Genomic DNA, 26,563 nt, shown 5'->3' on the forward strand with positions numbered 1-26,563 from the left:
AACTGTAAAAATTAAAATTAGTAAGATTGTCTAAGCCCAGGTTCGACTAGCGTGATAACCAACTACACCACCCAAACCTTGATGCTTTATTCTTTTCAATTGCATTGTTTGAACACTTAGTTAAAGAGTGAAACCGATATACAACATAAAATAAAATAATATTATTGAGCAAACACAGATAGATATAGATGCTTTTCGTGATGTCCTATAATGAAATATATGGATTTGCCTTTGGTAATGCTCGTAACATGGGTTTCAATTATATTTAATTACATATTTTATTATTTTATAAATTTTATCTTTCAAATTTATTGAATGGAAAATAAAGGAATATAAATTTGTAAATTAGTATCTAAATTGGTCACTAATAACTTTTGGTCACAAAAGTTGGTTGTTAATGAGAAACTTTTTGGTAGTGATAAAATAATATTTATATATATACAAGATGTTTTGGAAGATAGAAAATACAATAGATCTAAAACACAAAGATTAAGTGTAAGAGAATAATGAGACAAAAAAATGTATTAATTCAAATCAATGAATAATATACTTTATGCAATCATAGAAAACTTTTAAATGTTAAACAAAATAAAACAAAACAAATCAAAAAATTAACAAAAAGTAGTAATTTAAACAAACTTAAAATTGGGACAATTAACATTATATTTTTCCTACACGTTTCATTTTGGATTAATTTGATACACACCCTATATCGTAACGTGTGGAACCATTTGGTTTTTACAAGTTATAAGCATCAAAGATTTAAGCGTCTTCAACAAAAGTCAAGAGACAAAAGAGATGCAGATGGTTTCTTCTGTCCACGGACTACAGATAAAGACATCTCTTTCTAGGAAAACAAATAGAAAAAAAAAAGAACAAAAACACACTTAAAAAAATCAAATGTCTATTGGTTTCACCTTCAAGCAGAACAATCAACTCAACGTTTCGAGTTCTTCCTCACATTTATTTGTGTTCCAATCTCTAAAGTTCACTAATTCACCAATGTTTATTCTCTAACTTGAGACGAAAAATTGGGATATCATTGCAAATTGTAAAAATAAAAATTAGTAAGATTGTCTGAGCCCAGGTTTGAACTGGGGACCTCTAGTGTGTGAGACTAGCGTGATAACCAACTACACCACCCAAACCTTGATGCTTTATTCTTTTCAATTGCATTATTTGAACACTTAGTTAAAGAGTGAAACCGATATACAACATAAAATAAAATAATATTATTGAGCAAACACAGATAGATATAGATGCCTTTGGTAATGCTCGTAACATGGGTTTCAATTCTATTTAATTACATATTTTATTATTTTATAAATTTTATCTTTCAAATTTATTGAATGGAAAATAAAGGAATATAAATTTGTAAATTAGTATCTAAATTGGTCACTAATAACTTTTGGTCACAAAAGTTAGTTGTTAATGAGACACTTTTTGGTAGTGATAAAATAATATTTATATATATACAAGATGTTTTGGAAGATAGAAAATACAATAGATCTAAAACACAATGATTAAGTGTAAGAGAATAATGGGACAAAAAGAACGTATTATTTCAAATCGATGAATAGCACTTTATGCAATCAAAGAAAACTTTTAAATGTTAAACAAAATAAAACAAAACAAATTAAAAAATTAACAAAAAGTAGTAATTTAAACACACTTAAAATTGGGACAATTAACATTCTATTTTTCTTACACATTTCAATTTGGATCAATTTGATACACACCACATATTGTAACATGTGGCATTGTTTGGTTTTTACATTTGATAAGCATGAAACATTTTTTTTATAGAGTATGTTAATGAAGCGATTCATTTTTTTTGAAGAATTTAGATTTCTTTGTAATGAAATGCTTTGTTTGGATTGAGAAATTAAAAAATATTTAAAATGCAGACATTTTTTTTGAAGTATTTCAATTAGCTAAATCAATAGAAATTCAAATACCTTCAAAATAGGTGAAATTTGAAATTCTTCTCACTTAACCCCACACTTTGGACCCTTTAGTAGATTTGTCAATTTAGCCCAATCCACAAGGTTTGGCCCTCACCCATGTGGGATAGGCCAAAACAGTCTGACAACTAAGACGAGGCTGACCTACACGACGATTCAGATGGGCCAGCCAGGGTAGGCAACCCAAACAGACCTAGCAAGCTCGATAACCATGACGGGCTGGGCCGACCAGATTGTAAGCTCTGGGAAATTTAAATAATTAAATAAATAATTATTTAATAAATGCGAGTAGTGGGAACCTTTATGACATTTAATGTTGGGATTTATGATGTGGAATAGTACTAGCTCAAGTGATTGAGAGTACTTAATTATGTGAGAGGACTTAGGTTTATGTCTTGTGTATACTATTTGTATGTTATTTTAATAGTTTATTATTTTTAATGATATGCTTGATCATGATGAGTGATTATAAATTCGTAGATGTATAGGAATTATAAAAAAACATGAATTGGTTGAATGATTGTGCATTGAGTTGACAATGGTGAGGTTGTGTGTTCGAACCTTGGCTTGTGCGAAATAAAGTTCCTTTTTGCTAAAATTATTTTTGACATGAATGAGGGGGATCAGAAAACCCTAGCTATCCTGTGAACCGGATGGAAGGGCTGGAAAACCATCTCATAATGGTTGTTGAATGGAAATTAAACCCTATTTCAATGCATTTTCGTTTTCTTGCAATAAACCACAATGAACACATAGTTATGGGGAAAATTAAGGGTGATATAGTGTGTTTTGGAGGCTGTTGTTGTTGAGTACTATGAGGAGAGAAATTGCAGAGCAACAATTGTGTTTAGCGAGTGAAAGGGAGAGCTAATTGAGGAAGAGCAAAAGAAGTAATTGGTGATCAAGGAAGGAACTCTAAAATCATCAAGTTTAAGCAAGGAGTACCAAGTTAGTGGAGCTGCATTTCGTGTCTTAATCTTTAACATTATATAATTATATGATGCATGAAATGCATGTGGGCTTTTGGTTTTGTAAATTTTTTGGGTTTTTCGTGTTTCTGGAATTTTTCCAGAAACCGCTTGGTGGCCCTTCATGATGTTTGAACTCAAGTTTTGGGTTCTGCCCAGAAACTGCCTGGCGGCAATGAAGGTCCGCCAGGCGATACGAACTGGATTGGTTCGTTTCTACGACTTTGTGGTTTTGTTTGAACATGCACCTTTGGTTTTGGGTAGTTTTATGCATGATGGATGAACCTTTGTTAAATTCTACATGTTTGAGTGCCTTTAAATTGATCAAAGTATGTACCAAAACACAGTTTTTCGTATTTTTTTGCGTAGTAGGAACCGCTGGGTGCTGGTTTTGTACCGCCAGGCACCAGGTTCCTGACTTATGGGCGTTGAGCACCACCTATTTTTCTAGTCTGCGCAGTTTTTGTAAAACTGCATTTCTCGATTCGTTAACTGTTTGATTTAGCTGAAATTTTGACAGCGGGTTCATAACATGTTGCTATTTAGTTTGTATGGTGGGATTTTAATTTGGATGTTTGTAGTTGGAGATATATGATACACATGATTGCTAGTTTGGAGGTCTTTAAAATGCATGAGTTGGAAGCATGGTTAGGTCTTGTTGTGAGTCTCCATGAATTTCAATGTTCCTTTGGATTAGTCACATGTTGAGAATGAGTTTAATTTTGAATGCATGTGTATCAATATAAAGGATATTGTTGCATAAGATGTGAGAAGTGCTATATTAATTTGCAATGGTGCATAAAATCATGTGCTTAAGTTGTTAGAGTGCTACTACTTTATATTTGATATGAGCATGTATTATTCATAACTTGAAATTGGATGCTAGCATGGATTTAAATTGTGGAGTATATATATGAATATATAAGGATTGATGCATGTTATATGTGGTGAATTCTATTAATAATTGAGTAATGGTATGATCTCAACTATGAACCTGTTGGGTATATGAATGTGTTGAATTGTGATTTAATTATGATAATATGTCTAGATAAGTGTGGTTGATGTTTTGGATTGTTTGTGGATTTTTTAGGTTCATTGAGAACCTTTCCAAAGTGCTAAAAACCAGTAGCCTTAACTCTACTGGTATGGCGCTTGGCGGCAAGGGTTGGTCCATCAGGCGACTACTGTCAGACAACAAACTCTGAAGGTGCATAGTGCTCGACAATGTGTGATACCCGCCAAGTTGTCTAGAACAAGGTTTAGCCAGGCGGTTTGTGTTGTGATTTCGCCTGGCGGCGCTTAGGCAGTGTAACATCCCAGTCGAATATTACTAATTTAAATAAAATAAAATAGAAATAAATACAAACTCGCATTTAATGTAATTGTCTTTCCCAAAACTGCAGAAAATTTAAAACATTTATTAAACTCATCCATTTAAACCATAGTGTTTCAATAATCCATATTAGTTCATATTCCAGTAAAAATAGGGTTTACAAAAAATCTGAAAATAAAATGATAGTAAACTTCCATAAAAAGCTTTCCCACGCTAGCCCCTTTCCGGCTCTATGCCTCACTGGCATCACCTGGAACATCATCTGCTCTTGTGTGACAAGTCATGCGATCATCCCCAAACACACACAGAAAGGGTGAACTCATAATAATACAAATATACAATTAATAAAATAGAGATTCACCCCAAACTACTTTATTTCATCTAAATTGCTTAATCTTAACACTTGATACCCAAAGATTTCAGATCATCGTCTCATTATACAAATGAAACTACTAATCCATTTACCCATACAATTGCTTGGCCATGGACCCAGAATATATCATGCTTCCACGAACCTCCTTGCTTGTAGTCCAACTCTACGGACCTCCCCGCCCGTAGTCCAACACATTTGATCCATCCAGCTCTCCCCGCTCGTAGTAGCCCTCAAGTGTGAGAACGAAACATACAAACCTCCCTGTTCGTATCCTCACACGAGAGCATCATTAATATGAACCTCCCCGCTTATATTAATCACATGTTCACCACCAATCATGAACCTACCCGCTCATGACCTTGTCAAGCATCTCCTAGTCCAAGTCCACATCTCAACACATCAAAATGAAATTAAGAAAAACATACTACCATATACAAGATACACACTCAAGCTGGTCTTAGGGATTCCAATGCTTCCACAAACCTACCCGCTCGTGGTCCAACTTACGAGCCTCCTCGCTCGTAGTCCAACTCTACGGATCTTCCCGCCGTAGTCCAACAAGCGTGATCCATCCAGTTACGAACCTCCCTGCTCGTAGCAACTCTCAAGTGTGAGAATGAAACATACGAATCTCTCCACTCGTATCCTCATACCAGAGTATTATTAATATGAACCTCCTCTCTCATATTAATCACGCGTTCCAACACCAATCACGAACCTACCTACTCGTGATATGGTCAAGCATCTAGGACTAGAACCAACACAACAAGCGATGCAAAATAGATCATAAATGCACCCTACCACTTGCACTATCGCTTGGTGCAACTTAAGTGTTGCTAGGCGAAATGGCAATGCAGACCGCTTGGCGGTTCCACAACACCGCTAGGCGCCACAACACATAGGGCTTCCTTGTTTCCTGTTATAGCCTGGCGGTTCGCTCTGCATCGCCAATTGTTGCTCCAGTAATGCAACACTATTGGTTTTAAACACTTTGAGACAGTTCCTAACACCCAAACATCCAATTATCATGCATCCAGAAACCACAATACGCATTCATACACTTCACATAGTCCAATTTACATCATCAAACCTCATATGCATCATTCAAGTATAAGAACACATGCATTTACAATTTGAAATCATGACCACACTTGAGCTTACCCAAGAATACACAATGCTTATAGGAGTTTATAAGGCAACAACCAAATCATGCATATACTTACAAGGTGGTGGAGCTCCAAAGGTGCGTGAAGAGCTCCATGGGCAGCGGAAATGGATGAAGGAATGGAGGCAAGTTGGAAGGCACTTGCAAGCAATGGAAGGTGAAAGAGAGGTGATAGGATTTCCTAATCTATGCTAGCCTAAGGAAGGTGGCTAGAGGTAGAGAGAGGAAATCTCTAGAAAGTGGTGACTCTCAAAGGCAATAGAGGGAGGAGTGCTCTCAACTCAAGTTGCATCTATTGCATAAAATTTCAAGAGTGTCTACAAATGAGTGAAATTTTGGCTTTTATATGAAGCCATTTACACATGAGAAAGGAGAGCCATTGGATGGAATGGGCCTTGATCTTGGCCCTTAGATCAAGCTAGGAGAAGGAGACTTGATCTTGGCCATTGGATGATGCCTTGGAAAAGGAGGAAGCATTCCTAACCCTTGGATGCTTTGGATCCATGAGGTGTAGGAAGAAGTGTTGACTTCCACTTAGTCCACCTTGGCTTTTTTGATAGCTCATGGCCAAATCTCCTATTGGGCTTAGTCAAGCCCAATTTTATCAATTGAACTACTCATTGTTTGACTTATTATTCTAGAAAGCAAAGCCTAAACAATGGGCCAATATTATTGTTATTCTATTGCTCTTTGAGAAACCTCTTCAAATCTTCACATCTTTTTTGGCCCATGTGAAGAGTATGAGAAGCCCATGTGGGTTTGGGCCATCTTGAATGAAGCCCAATTGGATCTTTTTAGCATGCTCCTTGTTATTGGGCCTCTTGATGGGCTTGGACTTGAAGGTGCATGTGGGTCATGTATTGGGTCTTGAGCATGATTTGGGCCTAGGCGTTGACCCAAGCTATAAGCCTTGTTGGGATCACATCACAAGGTCTCCAACAGTATCTACAAGAGTCTTTTTTTTTTCAATGATTCACACCAAAACCAATATTCAGCATTATACATGATTATATCAAATATAAAGCAGCAACACTCTAACACTTAAGCATGTGATTCTATACACCAATGCGAAATAATATAACACTTCACACCTCATATGCAACAATTTCATTTATAATTATACACATGCATTCACTAATAAACCAATTCTCAACATGTGACTAACCCAAAGGAACATCCAAATTCATGGAGACTCACAACATAACTCAATCATGCTTCTGAATCATGCCACATTTGTAGTTACTTGGAATTATCAAGAGATTATTCATGCCTTTTAAATACTTCCAAACCAACAATCATGTGTATCATATCTCTAACTACAGAGATCCAAACTAAGATCCAACCGTACAAAATAAAGAACAACATGTTATGAATCCATTTTCTAAATTTTAGGTAAAGTGGACGGTTAATGAATTAGGAAATGCAATTTTACGAAAACTGCACAAACTAGAAAAACGTAGTCGCCCAATGACTAGAGCTCTACATCCAGCGACCAAAACCAGAGACTTGGCCCTTGACGATATGAAACCACCACCCGGCGATCCCTAGTGTGCGAAAAGTACGAGAAACAACGTAATTGCATATACTTTGGTCAATTTAAAGGCACTCAAACATACAAAATTTAACAAAGATTCATTCATCATGAATAAAGCTACACAACATCAAAGGTGCACCAACCCAACACTTGCGTTCCATAAACATGCAAACTTCCATACACAATAACGTACACTTGAACCAAAGAAATGTTGAAAGCCCATTGGTCACATTGCACCTAGACCATTTTTAAGCAAAGAGTCAATTTAACTATGTTGCACCCCAAAATTGTATACAAAGGAACAAAGATTACCCTTTACAAAGAGGGGCACCTACGACTAGAAGAAAAAGTGCCATGCACTTATGTATTATCTGCACCACCAAAAGCTTAAAGTGGACAAATTGAATTGGTATGTGTGGGCCCACGGTCATGCTATCACTTAACTAGCATGTGAAATGGAACAATTGAAAAGGGAAAAGCCAACCCTTAACCACATACATTGCAACAATGAAAAAAAACAAAGCTTTCTCCCTCGGCACACATAGAAGATGTGATTGATTGACTAAAGGGAGTGGCATAAAGCAAAACAGGGTCCACCCCAAAGAAACATCCCATCAAAGGTGACAAAGGTGTTGGCACATTCCTTTCATGGCTAAGCAAAAGAATAAACAAAATGCAACCCACACACTGAAGTGAATTCGTAAGCCCTGGACTTGCACCATGTGTCCATTTAAGGTTGCAGAACTTCCATAACCAAATATAATTTTGCATGCGTGACGAATAAGCCAACCATCTATACTAGGCTCGAAAGAAATCAGCAAGGGAAGATACAATAACCCACAATAGTTACCACTCCCATCACCACTTCAACGCTGCAACTCCTATGGAAGACAACCTAAAATGCGACTAGAACCTCCCGAACAGATATTCTTGCAACTGAACTAGCATGAACGAAGCTACTCGCATTCCCATAAGGTGTTCGACATAAATATACTCCAAAGACAATCTCACGCAAGGCAAGCAACGATTCCAAAAACAAATTGGTGTATACACATCACATATGGAAGCATAAAAAAAACGAGAGCCAAATCACCTTATTCACAAATCAGAAACATATAACTATAACGACAAGGTACAATTTGTAAGACCTGAGAAATTTAAATAATTAAATAAATAATTATTTAATAAATACGGGTATTAGGAGCCTTATGGCATTTAATGTAGATTGTTATGACGTGGAAAAGTACTAACTCAAGTTGTTAAGAGTACTTAGTTGTGTTGAAAGGACTTGGGTTCGAGTTCTCTGTATGCCAATTTATGATATTTTAATATGTGTATTATTTTAATGTTATGTTGAATGTGCTTAGTGATAATGTCCCTAAAAGGATAGAAATTATCACGATACATGTATTGGTTGAATTGGTTGTGCATTGACTTTGTAATTGAGTGGTTGTGTGTTCAAACCTTGTTAAGAACGAATTTAACTTTCTTTTTTGCCAAAATTTCTTTTGGCATTGAGATGAAAAGGCAGAGTAACCCTAGCTGCCAAGAGAGGCAACCTAGTGGGTTGGGAGACAACCAAATAATGGTTCTTGATTAGCCATTAACATGAAACTTAATGGCATTTTCGGTTTTGGGGTTATTTACACTTAATTAGGGTAGTAATTTAGAGAGAGAATGGAACTGGAGGAAGAAGGAGGACTGCATTTTGTGTGGGTCTTTGGGCATAGATTTTTCTAGAGATTTCATGCTTGTTTGTAGAGAGAAGTGAGGGTGGAAGCCATTGTTGGAGTGGAAGAAAAGGCTAAGAGAGTTTTGGTCTAAGGACACACACCAAACTCAAATTTAAGCAAGGAATCTAGGTAAGAGGAGCTGCTTTCGTGTGCTTTTATTCGTATATAATGCATATTGCCTTGTTGTGACCATAATTGCATGAAATTCTCCTATTTTGTTGTTTTTCGTAAAGTTTCTGGGTTTCGCCCATAAACTGCTTGGCAGTCAGGAGTGTGCCGCCAGGCAACTCATCTTTCCTACCCAGTTTTCTGGGTTCTCCTATGAACCACTAGGTGACGATGAACTACCGCCAGGCGACGCTATTCTATTTTGGGTTGGTTTTGTTGTGTTCTGTGCAGAAGTCCTTGTGACTTCTGGAAATTTGTTGTATAAATCATATAAGATGAGTTACTATCATGAGTTTAATGATATTCGTGTGTGTGTTGACTTTTTGGGGAATCATGAGTGATAAAGCATGAACACATGTTAGGAATTTGGGAGAAGTGATTTGGAATTCGATTCCAGTGAGTAAGTATAGATGATTATTAAGAATTAAATAGGGGGAGGAAATTTTAATAAGGCGTATGCGATTTGGTGTGATTTGGTTATTTTAGCAATTGAAAACATTATGGAAAGGGACCTAGATATCGTAGATCAAGAGACAGGAGGTTCTGCCAGGTACTAATATGCCGCCTGGCGGCACCCTGCTTGCCACCAGGCGATGATGATGTGCAGGTACAATTTCACGAATTTATTTGGTTGGCAACAAGGAGGAGACCTATGGAAGCGAATTGTAATAGAAAATAGGTGAGGAAACGGGAAGGAGTAATACATATATTAACTAAGAATGAGGATAGTTAAGAAGTGATGGTATGTTTTTGTCAATGTTTAGTTTTAATGATGGTAATGAAAGAAAGGGAAAATATTAATTCTAATTGAAATTTCAAGTTCTGTAAAGAATAGGTTTTCTTAGGTGTGTACATTTGGTACGTGTGATGGTCATGCGGTAGTGAGTTGAGGTATAAATCATAGATTGTGAAGCATGGAGTGGAAGTTAATTGGGTTGAACATGTGGTATCGTTGCAATGTGATATAGGCAGGTTGTGTACTATGGAATGTTGCCGTTGTGTCATTTTCCTAAGTTAGATCAAGTCATTACAGAACCATAGAAAGCTTGGAGAATTCTAGGTCTTGAATAAGGGGATTGGCAGTTACGAATGATAGGCACTTGAACCATATGAGGACTGCAGGGTACCAAAAACAATTTAACCTTGACTGAAGAGTATATATATCTGGACTTCTGGAAATGATTTAGACTGCAAGTCAATCTGTTTTTGCTGCTAAAACCAATAGAGTTTCGCTACCGATATAGCGATTGGCGGCACGGGTGTGGCCGTTAGGCGATAGGAGTAGTAGGGATGTCCCTGCAACGTGTGGTGCCTGGCGGCAAGGTATGCTCCGCCAGGCGATGGACCTTGAAATAGTGGGTCTGGGAGAAGCCTGGCGCCTGGCGGCAAGGGTGTCCCGCCAGGCGATCTGCACAGGAATTTCGCCTGGCGGCGCTTAGGCTACGCCAGGCGATAGTGCTGTAGGCAGTGGTTGCGTGTGTTGTTTGTACGCAATGATGCGAGACTTAAATCAGGAGATGTTGTGCCATGAGCAGGTAGGTTCATGGATGGTGGTGAACACGTGATGATATGAGCGAGGAGATTCATATCCTATTACGCTCGTGTGGGGATACGAGCGGTAGGTTCGTATTAGGGATGTCAAAAAAATCTGTACCCACGGGTATCCGTGGATAAAACCCGCAACGGGTAGGAAATGGATATTAAAAATGGATACCCACTACCCGCAAGTACGGGTATTTTTAATACCCGCATGTTAACGGGGCGGGTACGGGTATCATAGTATCTGTACCCGTGGATACCCGTACTCGCTAAATTTTAATTCACAAAAATACCCTTATATATATATATATTAGTAAAAAATATTCTAACCTAATTTTTTCTAAGCTGCACATCTTGTCTTGTCATCTGTCTTCATTCTTCCACCTTCAAGTATTGGTACATTGTCTTCTTCCAATTACATCCCTTGACATTCTTCTCTTTCCTTTCTTTGAATTTGGGCATATACATTGAATCCTATATAGACAGTGACGTTTATGGTATGTTGGTTAACAATGTCTACAAATTTATATAAATTATCTAAATATGTATTGGTTTGTTGTTTAGCATGTCCACGGAAAAAATTTCTACTCTCAATGAAGGTGAAGAACAAGTGAAAAATGCCTTTAATGTTGGTGAATCAAATGTAGGGGAATCAAATAATATTCATGTGAATGAAGGTGATGACTCAACCCAAGTAGAAACTGGAAGTTCATTTCAAACAGAGGATAACATTATTGGAAAAAGACGCACATCAGTTGTATGGAATCACTTTAAGAAACAAAAATTAGATGGAAAATGGAAAGCCATTTGTAAGTATTGTGGTTCAAAAATTTTGGGGGAGTCAAAGCAAGGGACATCACACTTGATGGCCCACTTTAGGTGTTGCAAACTTCGAACAACTCGAGACATCAAGCAAGCATTTCTCAAAACACAAAAAACAGGGAGTAAAACAATAGTTGTTGGCAACTATGTATCTAGTCAAGAAGCAGCAAGGTGTGCACTTGTTAAGATGATAGTTCTACATGAGTATCCAATGTCAATGGTTGATCACATGGGCTTTAAGGAATTTTGTCTTGCTTTGCAACCTTTATTCAAGGGGATTTCTCAAAACACCATAAGGAGTGACATTATGAAGACTTATAATGAAGGAAAAGAGAATATAATGAAATTGTTATCAAAGAATCAGAGTCGAGTTGCAATTACTACTGACATGTGGACTGCTAGTAACCAGAATAGAGGTTACATGACGGTCACTGCTCACTTTATAACTGATTCATGAAACCTAGAAAGTCGACTTGTGAGGTAATGTTTCTAAATTATATAATTACAATTTGTATTATTTTCTTTACTTGTTTATGAATAGATTATTAAAATATTTATCTTTATGTTATGTTCATTTATGTACCTGGTCCTCATACAAGCAAGGTTTTTGCTGATGTTTTAATTCAATGTTTAATGGATTGGAATCTAGATAGAAACTTGTCCACTTTGACAGTTGATAATTGCACTACAAATGATGCTATGATTGAGCGAGTTTTAGAGAAGATTTTATCTAGAAAACTTATTTTAGGTGGCCAAATATTTCACATGCGTTGTTGTGCTCATATTTTAAATCTGATTATTAAAGATGGTTTATGTATAATCTCTGATGCCATTGAAAAGATTAGAGAAAGTGTTCATTTTTGGATAGCAACACCTAAAAGAGAGGAGAAATTTATAGAGTCATGTGGTCAAGTGAACATTCCATTTAAGAAAAAATTAGTTCTTGATTGCAAGACTAGGTGGAATTCTACATTTTTGATGCTTCAAGTTGCTATACAATACAAAGATGTGTTTCATAGATTATCACAGCGAGATAATCAATACAAAGCTTTACCTAGTGAACATGATTGGATGATGGCAAATGAGATTTGTCAAAGATTGGAATTATTTTATGATGTGACACTTTTATTCTCTAGTACTTTGTATCCAACTGTGAATGTCGTTTTCCCAAAAATATGTGAAAATAAGTTGTCTTTGATTGAATAGCTTTCATGTCCTAATTCCATTATTCATGGAATGACTACAACCATGATTACTAAATTTGATAAGTATTGGGGTGTGATCAACGGGGTGATGGCGGTAGGAATTGTATTAGATCCTAGGTACAAAATTGACTTGTTAGATTATTTTTTCCCTCAAATTTATGGAGAAAATTCTCATTATGAAATTGAGAGGGTAAAATCTATTTGTCAAGATTTGGTAAAAGAGTATGCCATTAAAGTCAAGGGTAAAGAATTGGCTGCTTCATCTCAAAGTTCAAACCTAAATGTAGTGGATGTAGGTATTCTTGGAAGAAAAGAAAGTTGGAGGTCAAATTTTGAAAAACATAAGATTGCAAAGATAAGTGACACACCAAATTTTAAGTCAGGATTAGATCGTTATTTAGAAGAGGCAATACTTCCTGATTTAGATGCACAATTTGATATCTTAGCGTGGTGGAAAAGTAATGGGTTAAAATACCCAACCTTGCAAATGTTGGCGAGAGACATTCTAGCAATCCCCATCTCAACTGTTGCTTTAGAGTCTTCATTCAGTAATGGTGGTCAGATTCTTACCCCACATCGTAGTAGATTACTTCCAGATACTGTGGGGGCATTGATGTGTCTCCAAGATTGGTTATGGACCAACATAGAAGGTAATGAAATTAATACTTTTACTTAAATATTTTAATTAAGTGATATTTAGAAATTTTTAATAAACTTCTTATGTTTTCAGGCTCTTCTAGATTAAAATTGGACAACATGAAACTTTATACAATGTTGCAAGATGTAGACATTGATGAAGTTAGTAATTTCTTTAATATTTCATTCAAAAATAAACTACAACATAAATTATTAGTGATTTTTTATTTGTTTATTTTTCAGGAATCAATCAGAGAAAGTGAGCTTGTTGATCAAAGCACTAATTAAAGAATTTCTATTATGTTGAACGCCATTTTATATTTATTTTTATAATTATTTGGATTTGTATGAACTTTATTTGATCTTTATTTAAAATTTATAACAATGATGTATTTTATTTGAATTTATGATTAAATATTTATTTTTTAAAATATTTTTGTAAATATCCGCGGGTAGCCGTGGATACCCGCGGATATGAAAAAAATAGACGGGTACCCGCATAACGGATACCCGACGGATATGGGTACGGGTACGGGGCTGATATTTATCCAGCGGGTAGGGTACGGGGGAGCTACTACCCGTACCCTACCCGCCCCATTGACATCTCTAGTTCGTATGTTTCGTGCTCACACTTGAGAGATGCTGCAAGTTGGGAGGTTCGTAGCTGGTGGATCACGTGTGTTGGACTACGGGCGGGTAAGTCCGTAGAGTAGGACTACGAGTGGGGAGGTTTGTAAAGCAGGACTACGAGCGGGGATGTTCGTAGAGGTAGGACCACGAGCGGGCATGTTCATGTGCACATTATAAATCTTGAATCCAAGGCTAACTATTTGTGTGAATTGAAGGTTGAAAAGCCTTGGGGATTAAGGTCTTGGCCAAGAACTAACTAGAATAAAACAATGGGGTGTATTTTGATTTATATTAATTTATGTGTTAATTTATATAGGGATTTTATTATATTTTATTCTATTTTGTCGAATTTTGGAACTTGTAATAAGATTATTATTTTAGTTATGTTTAAATTATGGCGCGTTGAAAAATATTTTGAATTTTCCCGTTTGGGAATAATAAAATTATGTCATTTGATCTTTATTTCTTATTTATTTATTTATTTTAGTTAAGCAATTTCTAGTAGGGACGTTACACAGTTCCCTTTACCTAGATTTCCTGCTTCGAGTTCTCTTTTAAAGACCTTTCTTGTTCCCAAGAAAACACCACACTGGCTTCTACTCAACGGCCTTCTCTATCATTCCAAGTACTCTCCAAAACTCAACTGCAATGCTCTCCGCTACACCCTTATGCTGCCACACAATGTCCCTCTCTTTGTCACCTTAATTTCCTCCTTCCACCTCTCTTTCCCCACTCTTAAAAAATTCATTAAAAAAATAAAACGAAAATTTTATTGACAAGGTTAATAGTCTTCAATTACCATTAACCTGATGGTTTCTCTACCCTGATTTCTCACACTAATGGCTAGTTGGTTTCTTGAGTATCTCCTATTGATCCAATATAATTAAACCCACATCCACATAATGACCAACAAATGTACAACCAACAAGCCAATTTGTGTTTCTTGCTATTTTAAGCACCTACACACTTATCAATATACCTCACACCTTCATGCATAAATGGAAAATAATTAAGTAATTAAACTATAATACTAATGGCATACATAGGACTCGAACTTAAGTACTCTCATCACAACCAAGTACTCTCAACCACTTGAGCTAGCACCATTCCTTGTCTTCTCTCTCCGCATTAATTAACTTAGGGGTTCCTGCCCTCGCATTAATTAAATAACATATATTTCTTTATTTAATTTTCCCATGTCTTATAGGTAGCGCCAGGCGATAGTGCAAAGAGTAGTGTGTTATGTTGGCTTGTGTTTTGCATGTTTGTGATGTTGGGCTTGGACCAGGAGATGCTTGACTATGTCATGAGCGAGTAGGTTCATGGCTAGTGGTGAACACATGATAATATGAGTGGGGAGGTTCATATTATGATGCTCTCGTGTGAGGATACGAACGGGAAGGTTTGTATGTTCTGTGCTCACACTTGAGGGTTGCTGTGAGCGGGGAGGTTCGTAGTTGTTTGATCACATGTGTTGGACTACGGACGGGAAGGTCCGTAGAGTTGGACTACGAGCGTGGAGATTTGTAGAGGCAGGACGACGAACAGACAGGTTCGTGGAAACATGTATATCCTGGGTCCATGGTCAAGTATTTGTATGGTGTGCTTAGAATAGTAGCTTCATGTGCATAATGAGATTTAGAGTTTTACACGACTTGTGACTGGTTTCTTTGGAGGTGCGTGGTCTACAAGGCTTTGGGTGATACCTTAAGGATGGAATTTGCTGTGACATTTCTTGAGTTGTGGCTCGGAATGGTATCCCTTAAGTTGTGGTTCGGGATAAAGGGTAAACACATGGCATTCCTTGAGTTGTGGCACGAAATGACATCCCTTGAGTTGTGGCTCGAGATGGCAGATAGACACAAGCATTCCTTGAGTTATGGCTCAGATTGGCGAGTGTTACCGATGTGAGTGCGTGAGTTGTGGCTCGTACGGATGGGTCCAAGAAGATTGCCCTCTTTGGCGTTAACTAGTGAGTTTGGTAGTCTTGGAAAAATTATGAACTATAGTTCGTATTAGGAACTCCACCTGGCGTTAGGGAGTGTGGTCCGTAGTAGGTTTCCCGCACGTGTTCTACAAGTTGTGGCCCTTAGGTGGAGGCAGCAAAAGGTATCTTGAGGTTATCATCTAAAGATGTAGAACATAGATAACATGGTGGTGGCCGTGTGGTATGGAATCAAAGGATAGGGTTTCTTTGATGAGTGTATGCATATATATATATATATATATATATTTGAATTGTATATATAATTTGATATTGTTAGCTCACCCTATCTGCTTGTGTTTGGATGATCGTGTAATCTGTTATACGGGAGCAGATGATGTTGCAGCTGGTTCGGGTGAGGTATAACATCGGAGAGACGGCTAGCTGGGAAAAGCTTTTACTGAGATTTTATTATTTATGGATTTAGGATATTTTGTAAACATTTACTTTTATCATACTTGGAACTTGTAGTTGATATTTAAATTATGTGGATTTTAAATTAATAGAGATTTAGTAAAGGTTTTCATTTTCCCTCGTTTTAGGAAAAAACAGTTTAAATCAATGTGTATATATTATCGATTTTATTTATTTTATTTTAAATTAGTAATATCCGACCGGAATGTTACATAAACGATTCAAATGGATCGACTGGCCCGATGACACAAATAGGCCTGACGAGCCTGACGACCCAAATGGGTCTAGTGGGCTAATGATCCAAACGGGTTAGGTGGGCCCGATGACCCAACGATCCAGATGTGTCGGGAGGGCCCGACGATCCTGACGTACAATGCTAGCACGATGATAAAATGGGTCGGATGGACCCGACAATCCAAACGGACTCGACGACGTAGACTGGTTGGGCGGGCTCGACAACTAAGACGGGTCGGACTAGCACTACGACCAAGACGGGTCGGACGGACCTGATAACCCGAACAGGTCAGGCAGGCCTGGCGACCCAAATGGGTCATGCGAGCTAGGTGATTTATAGAGTCGGGCCGACCCAACCCAACCCGTGTGTGTCGTCGAGTCAGACCAACCCGCTTGGGTAGGAACAGTCCGGCCCATCTGGGTCGTCGAGCTCGTTTCTAAATTTAACATGAACTCAAAACATAATTAAGTCTAAAATAAATATCGTTCAAGTGAAATTTTATCTCACACCAAACTCATGGCGAGGTCGTTGGAGGCTCTAGGAGGACGCACATTTTGTGGCTTGTTGAAGATCAAAGTAACGCTTGGAGTGCCTTAATCACTGCAAGCTAGACCAGAGTTCATTGAAGCTAGGTGAAGTGATAGTCTAATTTAGCCTTAGTTTAGGGAGTTTTAAGTAGTTTTTCCGCTTAGGAATTGAGTTAGTTAATGAGCTGTAGTTAGGAGATGAGATTTAGTGTATATAGGATAGAAAAAATCACTCAGCAGGGAGAGATCACACTTCCACTGGTCAGAAATCACTCTCCATATTCTCTCATTTTCGCTCATCTTCTCTCACGGTTTTTCTTCACTTTTAACTTGGAGATCAAGAGCTTTGGTGAGAGGACGGCTCAAGAACTTCAACCTTTGTGTTGTACTTGTGGTATTACGTTTTATTGTTCTAGCAATTACGTTTTCCACCATTTAGTCCATCAAATTCTTGTTCTGTTTTCGATTTCTAGTAAATTCATCATGTGTTCTTATTGTTCTATGTTTTTCCAATACAAGCACTTCTTAATTCTGTGTTTTTTATCAAGATTTCTTCCTAACCTGCTAGATCGAGGTTATTGATTCATGCCTTTGATCTCGTGTGTCCAAAAGACCACAATTCATCGCAGTTTCGGTATGAACGTAATTAATCGGAAAAAATATTGAGAAGAAGGCAGAGTTAAGAGTTCTTCATTGGTGATCAGTGTGTAATTGTTCAATTCGTGTAAATCTTGATGTTTGAGTGTTTGTATGGATTCCGTTTGGTTATAGAAGTCATTCACAACTTGTTTCAACCTAAATTCTGCATTTCGAACCAAAATCAGTGAATCAGAGGCTGAGGTAGTTAATTCCGTTATTGTTTGTCTCACAATTTTCGAATTTGTGTTATAAGCTTATGATTGTGTTCCTTTAAGTTTCGTAATCTTTATTTTGGTCATTTCACATCATTCTACATTGGTAATTCATTTTAAAACATTACAGAAACAGAAAATCGAATGTGAGTTTATCTCCATCAATGTTCATGTAGTTAGGGTTCTAATTTTGAGATCTTTATGCGTAGTGCGTTAAATTGATTCGTTCCAATTCCTATGTTTAATCGAGTTAAATCAAACTGTTTTGCATCGTTTTTTCATCCATTCCATCACTCCAGTGTGAAATTCGACCATGCCCTGTGTCTACACATGAACATGCCATTGGTTTTAATTTCTGATTTTTCTTGTTTTAGTTGATTCTGTACATTTCTTTAGGTCGTGTTAATGTTAGGTAAACTTAAATATGGGTAATTGGAAGTTGCTATATTAATTGTCTAGGAGACTGCAAAAGGTTGAGAGTGGGTCTAGCTATGACTAATCATGCAATAGAGTTCATTAATTGTGAGTTAGGTAGTGGTTATATTTAATGAATGTGGTTGAAGGGTCATGCCCAGAGGCCTATAAAAGGACCATGTAGTGCTTCATTTCAAAACACGACAAATCTGAATACAAAGAGTGTTTATCCAGAGAGACTTGTTTGTCAACAAATTGGCATCAGAGCTTGAGAGCCTGAGTGTTTGAGTGAGTTACAGAGTTTGATCAAGATGGCCAGCTTAGCTAACAGCATGCCCCTACCGAAGTTATCAAAAGGCGTCAGCTATGATAACTGGAGCCTGTAGATGAAGGCTCTCCTTGGTTCCCAAGAAGTATGGGAGGTGGTCGAAAATGGGCACCAAGAACTAGAGGACGTTGGAGAAATGACGATAGCCCAACTTGCTACGTTAAAAGCAACACGAGCAAAGGACAAAACGGCTTTGTACGTGCTGTATCGAGCTATTGATGAGTCTGGCTTTGAGAAGATAGCAAATGCTATGTTTTCAAAAGAAGCGTGGGATATTCTGGAGAAGGCATACAAAGGGGATAACCGTGTGAAGCAAGTTCGGCTTCAAACTCTCAAAGGCGAACTTGAAAGGATGAGGATGAAGGAAGATGAAAGGGTTGCTGAGTACGTCTTCCGAGTTGAGACCGTAGTGAATCAGCTCGGTAGAAATAGAGAGACACTGCTCGCTTGTCGAGTGGTGGAGAAAATCTTGAGGTCGTTAACCGACGACTTCGAGAATATAGTTTGCGCAATAGAGAAATCCAAGGACTTGACAGTGCTCTCGGTGGAAGAGCTTGCCGAGTCGCTTGAAGCGCATGAGCAGCGGAGAAGGAAGAAGAAGGAGGAGTCCCTTGATCAAGCACTCCAAGCAAAGGCAACCATTAGGAAGAAGAAGGTTCCTTATACTTAGAACACTCGAGGCCAAGGTGGTAAAGGCAGAGGAGGATATGGAAGAGGTCAAGAACAGGTCGACCAACAAAACTGGCGTGGCCGAGGACAAGGTGGAGGTGGTGGTGGTAGAGGCCGAGGAGGTCAGTCGAACAACTCAGGAGTTGAATGCTTCAAATGTGATAAGTACGGTCATTTTGCCAAAGACGGTTACTCATGAGTTAAATGTTACAATTGTAGGAAGGTTGGACATTTTGCGAAGGACTGCCAATCTGAAAGCAAGAAGGAAACGAACTTCCTTTTTGAGGATGCTGAGGAAGAAGGAGTATTAATGATGTCCAGGAGATCAGGTTCCGAACTAAGTCCGAGTTGTTCTGACAACTTAGTTTGGTACCTTGATACAGGAGCAAGTAACCACATGTGCAGGGACGAGAATCTTTTTAAGCAGCTCACCAAAGTTGACGCTGGACACGTATCATTTGGAGATGCATCAAAGGTGGCAGTAAAAGGCCGGGGTACAATCTAGTACCTACAAAAGAACAACCGAGTTGGAGAAATCAGAGACGTGTACTTTGTACTCGATCTCAAGAGCAACATATTGAGTATGGGCCAACTGATGGAGAAAGGCTACTTGGTTATGATGAAAGACCGAGTACTATACTTAAAAGACAAGTCAAATCGATTGATTGCCCGAGTAGAGATGAAGAAGAACATGATGTACAAGTTGGACTTGAAAATAGTCCAAGAGAGGTGCTTGAAACTTGACGTGAAGGATGAAGCTATGATGTGGCACTTCCGGTTTGGCCACTTGCATTTTTGTGGACTTGCCGAGTTGGTGAAAAAGGAGATGGTGCGAAAAAGCACGTCTGAATATGTATTCTTCATGGGGAGCACTATGTTCACCTGGCTTTCAAAGAAACAGCCCATTGTAACATTGTCAACATGTGAAGCCGAGTATGTTGCAGCATCCTGGAGTGTCTACCATGCAGTTTGGCTTAGAAACCTTCTAAGCAAATTGGAATTGAAGCAAGAAAAGAGGACTGTAAGCCGAGTTGATAACAAGTCGGCCATTGAATTGGCAAAGAACCCGGTCATTTAAGTTTACGTGGGGATTTTGTTAAGTAAACTTAAATGTGGGTAGTTGGAAGTTGCTATATTAATTGTCTAGGAGATTGCAAAAGGTTGAGAGTGGGTCTAGCTATGATTAAGCATGCAACAGAGTTCATTAATTGTGAGTTAGATAGTGGTTATATTTAATGAATGTGGTTGAAGAGTCATGCCCAGTGGCCTATAAAAGGACCATGTAATGCTTCATTTCAAAACACAACAAATCTGAATACAAAGAGTGTTTATCCAGAGAGACTTGTTTTTCAACAATTAAGCTATAGAAAAATGTTTTAGAAGTTCTTAATCATTTCATTCATTTTCTACATCTTTTCCTATTGAATTGCGTCATTAGGTGTCTACATTTCATTCATCCATTCATCATGTTCATACATGCATTCATCATGTTCATACATGCATTGATTTTTAGCATTTAGATTAGTTATTAGATTAGAGTAGTTTAGCATTAAAATTTCCCCACCATAGTTCATATACAATCATTTGCATCTTTAATTGGTCGTGTCCAGGGATTGATACCAAGGTTAGTCTTATATTGCATTCTTAAGGGAAATTGGTTTTGACGAATGTCTTTAAGTGACAGAAGGCTTTTATCAAATAGCGCCGTTTTCGAGGACATGGCGAGTTTTAGATGATGAGTTTGTATTTTGAAGTATGGTGGTCATAGTGTAGTTCTAGTTTTGCAGTTTTTGTTACCATTGTGGAACTTTTTTGAATTTCAAATTTCAATTGATAAATGTTCTTGTGGAAATCTCTCCTGGTTGAGTTCAGGCAGAGGTGCATGAGAACAAGGTCCAAGTCTGAATCGTTGAACACTCTTGATCTTGAGTTAGAAAGATCTTTGAGAAAGAATCATAAGAAGAAGGAGAAGGTTGTTCAGCAAAAAGGAGTGAAGCAAACATCGAATCAATTTCAAGGTTGTGAAGAGGGAAGAATGGGAACACAACCAGGAAGGTCTCTTAAGGAGCTGGCTATTGAAGATTTGGGATATAAGAATTTGTGTGTTCAATTTCCTTAAGGAGAAAATAACTATGAGTTGAAATCGGTATTATTGCAAGCACTTCCTAAATTCCATGGGATGAGTGGGGAAGATCCGCATCAGCACTTGATGGAGTTTATGGTGGTGTGTTCTACAATGAAACCAGCAGGAGTGGCTGAAGATGTCATTCGCATGAAGGCTTTCCCTTTCTTGTTGCAAGATGCTGCAAAAATTTGGCTATTCTCCCAGCCAGCTCCAATAACTGAGTGGAATGGTTTGAAGAGAAAAATATTTTATTCAGAGTAGTATCATTACTCAGGCTGCGAGGAGGAAAAAGAAGTTATGAGTCAATAAAAATCTTCCATTGTGTATACGCATAAATAAGCTTGTTACTAATGTTTAATAGCTTTTACATTTTGGACTTCTATGACTAGAAGTGAGTCGTGATTTTAGTTTCTATGTTAATTTTGGTTTTTTTTTTTTTTTTTTTTTTTACAGTATGGAATCAATTTTACTGATCCAATCATTGTAGATAACAAATGAAAACCAATAATCTGGACTTCCTTGCCACATTGAGGACAATATGCACTTTAACTGTGGGGGGAGGTCAAGAAATTTTAAATTTTTTTTCCAGTTTTCTTAACTAACTTCACTAATATTTTCTCTTTGTTTAGTTGTTCTGATTTTTCTGTATTGCAGGTAGCTGTAGTTGCTCTTTTTGATCGCATTAGTTTGAAGTTGTTCTACATTCTGGTTCTTAATTCTGTTCTATTTTAAATTCTGTTTGAGGTAGATTTAGTTAGTTTAATTGTGTTATGGCGTTTCTTTTTAGAACATAGGTACTTCAGTTTAATTGTAGTTTTATCTTGCTGATTTCCGTTTGTATAGCTAGCTTGAATTTAGTTTACTAGTTAGAATTTTTTCTTCATTTTAACTTATGTGTTGTTGCAGTATTATAGGTAGTAGCATAGTCAACTGTGAATTTTTTGTTTTTCTAAAATAAATAGTTGGTATAATAGTTAGCCTTGATGATTTGACATTTTATCACATAGGTATTCTTACTGTTTTAATAAAAAAAGTATTAGAAGTGAAGTTTAAGCCTAACTCAACCCCACAAAACCGGTTTATAAGGTGAGGTTTGAACTTCACTTATATATTGTGAATTAGCTTTACCTCTAGTCGATGTGGGACTTCCAACACACCCCCTCACGCCGAGGTATATTCATCTCGTGCGTAGGACAAGAAATTATAGGATGGTCCGTTAGCAGCTCGATATCAGGTGAAACAGAATGTCCAAGAAAGTTCGCTAGGATAGGCTCTAACTTGGCACACATAAGATAATCTATTTATAACAGAGAGATTACAATTAAAAAGAGTAACTGAAAATAAATAGAGTAAATAGAAGATATTGTTTGATATTTTGATTAACAATATCTAACAATATCTTAATAATATCAAACAATATCTAAACAATATCTAACAAGTATAAAATTTTGACACGTTTTCTGTTTTACCAATTAGTTTAGTTTTTCTTTAGGTTTTCATAGTTAATTCTTGATCCTTCTGCTGTTTTCAGTAGCTATCATATTTTTTAATAGCCTTTTGTTTTTTTTAGAACTTGCTTAGATAGAGAATTTTAGGTATAGATAGCTTAAACATTCAATTTGAGTCATTATAGTATAGGATAGGACCAGTTTACTGTTTTAGTGCATTTTATGGCTGTGCATATTAGTTTTCATAGTTCTTCATGCTTTGGACTTTTAGCTTAGTTTTTAACCTTCAATTATCATTTAGAATGTGTCTAGGTAGTTGCATAACATTTCCATTTGGTAGTTGGATACAGTTTTAAAATTTTAGTCTGTTCTAGCATTGTTTAGTTTGTGATATAGATTCTAGATAGTCAATTTTTGAGTTTCTTTTTACCATTTTAAGCTTGTCTAGAGAGTTTCCATACACTTTTCTATACTGTTTTAGTGCAATTTAATTTTTTTAGCTTTTTAGAGTCCTTTTAGAGAATTGTCTTGGTTCTAGATAGTGAAATTTTGTTTTAAAGTTTAGTTTTGGGAAGCAAGTACATTTTTAGAGTGTTTGTTACATCTTTGCATAATGATGAGTGGTGATTAATTCAAGTTTAGATTGCCAAGTGTCATTAGATTCTAGATTTGAGTGGATGATCTTTAGTAAGTTTTTACATATTAATTCAATTAAATCGAGTAGTTTTTGCATGATAGAGATGTAGCATTTGAGTCTTAACAACATTAACTTTTGAGAGCTTTTGAGCCTTATTTCTTCATGTTGTGTGATTGCATGTACGTAGAGTTATATTTCGGGATTTGCATTGATTCTCTTTGGTTTGCTTGACCTTGGATGCACTCTAAACATGATCTAAAATAGTAACTTGACCTTTCTTGATGAATCACCTCTGTTACAAGCCATGAGACCTGAAAAAAAAAAAACCATGATTTGCCTAGCTTGTGGGCATAAGAAGGTCAATGTTCAGTGTGAATTCCAAGTGTGGGGGTGGGAAATCTGGTTCGAAAAAATAGAGGAAAACAGATTGGATAAGTGCTGAAACAAGTGATGGAATAAGTGATGAAACAAGTCTGAATTGGCTGAAAAAGAAAATAAGAAAAGAGAGGGGGTCTGAATCAAAATAAAAGAGAAGGAAGAAAGAAAAGGTGTTGATACAAAGCTGAAATAAAAGAATGTGATGACAGAATTATGGTTCTGACCTGCACTCAAAACTCCATGCTGTCAGATTGCTTTTTTCTCATGCTCACAAGCTCATAGCCTTGAATCCTCTTCTGAATCCTACCCATAAACTTGACCACGTTACCAGCCAAAATAAAGACCTATCGATTTGGAGTGTGCCTTGGATCGAGTGATGCTGATTAGAAGCTTTTCAAATTCATGAGATTGGGCTTTTACATGTAGTGCCGAGTGATAAATACAAGTCTATACACTTTGAGATGTGAGAGCAAACACCTTCTTTGTGAGGTTAAATCTGATCTGCTATTCTCTTGATTGTTCAATACTTGATTTGGGTTGGATTAACATGTTTCTGGCTTGCTGGATTTCATGAAGCTTGAATTTGGAGAGTTAATGGTCATTTGGCAGAATTGAGCTAGGATTGATGCAGCTGGATTATGCAGATTGGTAAGAGAAAGTGTATTGTGATTGGTTGGTTGGTGGTGTTTTCTGTTTTTGTTTTTGGCAGGAGTCCAAATGGACTAAGTGGGGGGTGTGTTAAGTACATATTCTGTCATGTTTTCAGTAGTTAATTCTGTCTTTCTCAGGAATTATTTTTAGTTAATTACATTATATTAGAGTAGATTCTCTAATTTTACTATATTCTCTTTTATTTTAGAATTAGTATTAATAGAGTAGTTTAAAGCATGTGTTTAGAAGTGTTTAGTTTGTCTTTAGTTTTCAGAAGCTTAGCTTTGCATTTTAAGGTTGGGATTCTAGTTTTAGTTAGCAAGAACAAAAAATCTTGTTGTGATAAATGCATCAATTTTAGTTGTCTTGAGATCTTTCATTAGTTTAGTACATGGCATTTCTGTTAGTACTAGTTTTATTTAATTATAATTATAGTTAGTAAATAAATATAGTTTAGACTAATTAAAATCTAGTTGTAAAAACTGTTTCAGATTTTAGTCAAAAATAGGCTAGTTGCTAACTTAGTTTAGGTGTTTTCTTTGGTTTTGAAGAGCTAACTTGTATAACTTGATTTGGTGCAGAAAATAATAAACCAAGGCAACTAAATGGAGTCGTTTTAGAGCTAATCAATAGCAAAGGCAAAGGAAAACAACAACTTTGAAGCTGCTGTGACAGCTTATTAGCCAAGAATCCTGTAAAGTTGACTTTGGGTTGACTTTTTGCATTTCATCTCCTATCTTTGTGCCAACTTTGGGGAACTTCAAGGAACATTCAAATACACTTGCTGGAGCTGAGGAACACTGGATAGAGGCTGAAAGATTGACCAGATCATGCATTCCGTGATTTACTTGCTTAGTTAACTTGTTTAGTTTGTTTAATTAGATATGATGTTTGGTTTAGTTATTAGTCTTAGTTAGATTTAACTTTGGTTGTTTAATATTAGTTTTATGAATTTAAAAATAAAAAGTCCAGCAAAAGAAAAACGTTTGTAAACCATAATGTTTAACTCATATTTGTTCATCTTCATTGAAAAATACTTCTTCTAATTCTGGTTCATCAAGAGATGGGCTAGCAATCTAAAGAATTTCACTGTCTTCCAATGAAAAGTCATCTCCTCCAATATCTCAATTTATTTTCCTCTTTTTTGTACTTTGAGGAGTTTTTTGAGAGAAGACAAAGATTACTATAGACAAATACTAAATCTTCCGCCCTTTTAGGTGTCATCTTATTTCTTTTCATAGAATGTATAAAAGAGTAGGTACTCCAATTCCTTTCACAACAAGAAGAAGAAAAAAGTTGTCCAAGTAGCTTAAGAGCTATCTTTTCAAGTGTTGGTGCCTAAGATCCATGAACAATTCAGCATGATTTTGCACCCATTTTACTTCTATCCCTTACAGAGTCGGCATCTGCACAATCTTCTCTTTCATCTGAAAAGTTTGCAAACTTTATATTTGCTTGTCTCCTTACATCCACATCATCAAAGTACCTCATAAAACATTTCTTCCTTTCATGAGTTAGTTCCACATCTTGATGTGGGCACGACTCTATGAATCTTCACTTAACCATTTATCACTAATATCTACAATATTAAAAAAACATAAGCACAAATTAACATTACATAATATTATATATTGTAAATAAGATGTATACAAAAAAATATAGTAATAAAATAATTTAATAATATAATTACCTTGGATTTAAAGAATGAGCCAAACAATGAAGAGATGTGCTACTCTTAATCCAACGATCAATTAATAGAGTTTACGGCCTAAAAAAAAGATGAATGTTCAACTTGTGCCTTTCTTTCATGTTGGTATATGATCTTTCTCACA

At 36.7% G+C, this 26,563-nt stretch overlaps 1 long non-coding RNA gene and 1 other non-coding gene across 3 annotated transcripts; one reads left to right on the top strand and one right to left on the bottom strand.

The window, feature by feature from the left end:
• Positions 1 to 1,074: 1,074 nt before the first annotated feature.
• On the bottom strand, positions 1,075 to 1,148 carry TRNAV-CAC. The gene has a single exon. It is a non-coding gene; the product is annotated as a tRNA-Val (tRNA).
• Positions 1,149 to 17,341: 16,193 nt separating this feature from the next.
• Positions 17,342 to 25,777, top strand: LOC114173457. 2 transcript variants are annotated; one of them, XR_003602506.1, is made up of 3 exons: positions 17,342 to 17,624; positions 22,071 to 24,728; positions 25,313 to 25,777. It is a non-coding gene; the product is annotated as an uncharacterized LOC114173457 (long non-coding RNA). The 2 variants fall into 2 exon arrangements; XR_003602507.1 differs by having other exon boundaries at positions 22,272 to 24,728.
• Positions 25,778 to 26,563: the final 786 nt, after the last annotated feature.

The sequence above is a fragment of the Vigna unguiculata genome, chromosome 2 (assembly GCF_004118075.2).
Source record: "Vigna unguiculata cultivar IT97K-499-35 chromosome 2, ASM411807v1, whole genome shotgun sequence".
NCBI classification, from domain to species: domain Eukaryota; kingdom Viridiplantae; phylum Streptophyta; class Magnoliopsida; order Fabales; family Fabaceae; genus Vigna; species Vigna unguiculata.